Genomic DNA, 3,132 nt, shown 5'->3' with positions numbered 1-3,132 from the left:
GTCAGCCAAGCCTGTCACGCCAAGTCTGCCACGTTTGCCAAGCCTGCCACGCCTCGTCAAGTCTGCCAAGCTTGCCACGCCACGTCTGCTACGCCTCGCCAAGTCACGCCAAGTCCGCCCGCTGACTCTTCTATCAGGAACATCCTGAACGGTCCCGACGGGACTCTTGTCTGGCTTCATGGACGCCCTCCTGAACTGCCTTTTTTTGTCTGGGACGGAGGGGTGGGCCGTGTTCCCACCTCCGTGCCCCCTTCCGCCCGCCCTTGTTTTTGGACTCTTTGGGTCGGATGGCCGTCAGGAGCCGGCCATTGAGGGGGGGGTACTGTCACGCCGCCACCGGCGTGACAGGCCATGCTCTTATTTTCATAGTCATGTTTCCTGTTTTATTTTGAATTTCTGATTCCCTTCTCACCCCAGGTCACTTGCCCTTCCTGCAGTTCACTAATTACCGGTCCCCGCCCATGATCATGTCCACCTGCCACCAATCAACCAAGACAATAAAAGCCACCTGCACTTTCCCCTCAGTGCCGAAGTGTCACAGTCAGTGCATGGAAGCGTCCCACAGTCCTCGAGTCCTCGAGTCCTTGTTCCTGTTGCCTTGTTGTTTTGCCTTGTTTTAGTGCCTTATTCTCCACAGCGGAGCGCCCTTAGTTACCCCTTGTGCCTTGAGCCTTGTTTCCTCCCTAGCGGAGCGCCTTTTGTTGTCCCCTGTACCTTTTGCCTGTTTTTTCCTCCCCAGTGGAGCGTTTTTAGTTCTCCACTTTTTGATTCCCCTTTCTCCTCTCAAGTTGAGAGTAGACAGCTGTTGGCCGGAAATAAACCTGCTGCCTTTGTGGCCTACCTTTATCCTGCGTCTGAGTCCTACCTCTCCTCGTCGTGTCAATAACTTAGGAACATAACGGCAACTACTTAAAATAGTGCACGCCGGGACCTCCTTGCAGCAAAGGCATCAATTGGTGCGTCAAAGGATAGCTGCCTGGATACTTCTTGATTGATGCTGATAAGTGCCAGTCCAGTTAGCCGTTCTTGTGACATGGTAGACCTTAAATAGTTTTTTATTAGTTTAAGCTTGGAAAAGCATCTCTCAGCTGATGCTACAGTCACTGGTATGGTAGCGGCCACTCTGAGTGCTACCCACATGATGGGATAAATTTCTCGAAGTTTTTTCTCCTCTAGAAAAACTAACAGTTCCATGCTTGACATATTGGATTTTGGCCAGGTAAGAAATGACTGCAAGAGTTTGTTTTTTGTTTTTTTTAATTTATTAGAGTACATATTGCACAAATAAGTAGACCCCGAGAAAAAGGCTTGTTAATTCCAGGCCTAGCAGACATGTTGCTACCCATAACAGTCATGGAGCTCATAGAAAATACTAGATGTCGTTTTTGTTGTGGGTTGCTTTTTTTTTTTTTTTTTTGCATTAGTTAATTTGATTAAATTGAAGATTTTGTAATCTATGCATCCTATTACAATCTTACTTTCATGTTGTGAGTCAAGTGCGTATTCTACAGAAAATATTTTGGAAATTGTTCTTATGTTTATTGAGATATTGAACATCCATCCATCCATTTTCTTGACCGCTTATTCCTCACAAGGGTCGCGGGGCGATATTGAACAAAATCTTTAAATTTTTCAAAGGTGGTATACTCATATATGCTGAGCACTGTACATGATGCAGCAATAGCTGATATAACTGAAATAGTCACCTGGATCTAGAAGATCGAGCTTTGTGTCACTCAAAGTACTGCTGATTGGTGCTTGACTGGCTGTTGCTTCAGCTGTACATTAAACAAAATACATCACTTCAAATTATTTTGGTGTTAAAGCAGGGAAAACAAATCCATTTGCATTATGATAGAATACAATGTCAGAAATTATGGCTGTTTGTATTAAATGCACCATCCATGCACTCACATTCAGTAGCCTTTGGTGAAGATGACACTGAAGGATTGTTTACCACAGCTTCTGCAGGTGCTTGTTGTGGCTGCAAATATTTTCTCAGCGCATCTAGTTAAAAAAAAAAAATGCATTTACTATATCGATGTTTACATTAAACCAGCACATAATTCTTATTTTTAATAAATTAATGTGGTTATGTGAAACAATGACTTGTGCAAATCCATTTGCAGGTGTCTGGACTTACTGGCTGTTTTAGTTTAAACTCAGCAAGCGTTGCCCCACTCTTGCGTGCAAAGTAGCTACTAGCATGGATGTAATGGTGCAGTAAACAAGTTACAAGCAAGCTAAGAAGCTAACGCTATTTTCGTGTTTATTTTATAAACAATGATGATTGACTGACATACATACCTCTACCCTGGGCCCGTTTTTCCTCCTCCTCCTTTCGCCGCTTTCTTAATGCAGCACTTGAAGGCTTGGACCTTTTCATTGTTGTCGATGTCAATGTATAAACAACACAAGTGTGCCAACCATCTATCTATCTTTCTAAAGTGCTGCCACTACACTCTGAGATGATATACGACCCCTCCCCCTACCTTTCATTCATTGTAAGCGGCAGCAGCGGGTCAGGTTCAGGGCGCCAGGACAGCAGGTCGTGAACTCACAGTCATTTATTTGAAATAGAAGTAATAAAAAAAAAAAAAGGAACTCAATAAAATATATTTGCTATATAACATTTTATGCTAGAAAACACGAGAGGGGGGGAGGGCTTTTTGTGTTTGTGTTTTTTAAATTTTATTTTTTTTCCTTTCTGCAATTTGGCGCCCCCTCCACAAGATGGCGCCCTAGGCGACCGCCTAGCTCGCCTGTAGCCTGGGCCGGCCCTGTTAGTGACGAGTCGACCATTTAGGCCTGTATGTGTTCTACTTCTCTTTTAAACTGAGTTGTTAAAAAACAACTTTACAATATTTTCTGTTTGTCTACATATCTTTACATATTCAAATAAACAAACACAATATTATTTGCATTACAGTCTTCTATTATTGCTGTACAAATAGAATTAATTTTTAATTGGGCAAATTAATTAATGATTTCCCTCTTGATAATACTGTATTGTGGCCCTCGTTTTCCTCTTGTAATGTTGTATATGCCACGGAGGAGGCGGGACTTCAGACTTCCGGATTTTCACACCTCAGCTTTGTTTCCGGTTCCGGTTTGTGACATGCGGGCCGCGTC

General features: G+C 43.2%; 1 long non-coding RNA gene across 1 annotated transcript; it reads right to left on the bottom strand.

Moving 5' to 3' along the window:
- Window positions 1-1,646: 1,646 nt before the first annotated feature.
- Window positions 1,647-2,774, bottom strand: LOC144001477 (uncharacterized). Its single transcript, XR_013278498.1, has 3 exons — window positions 2,308-2,774; window positions 1,915-2,007; window positions 1,647-1,778 (listed from the first exon to the last, which is right to left on the bottom strand). It is a non-coding gene; the product is annotated as an uncharacterized LOC144001477 (long non-coding RNA).
- Between the last annotated feature and the right edge of the window lie 358 nt (window positions 2,775-3,132).

Source organism: Festucalex cinctus, chromosome 14 (genome assembly GCF_051991245.1).
Source record: "Festucalex cinctus isolate MCC-2025b chromosome 14, RoL_Fcin_1.0, whole genome shotgun sequence".
Lineage (NCBI taxonomy): Eukaryota > Metazoa > Chordata > Actinopteri > Syngnathiformes > Syngnathidae > Festucalex > Festucalex cinctus.
Note: the sequence above shows the minus strand (reverse complement) of the source record. Positions and strands in the feature narration are given on the sequence as shown.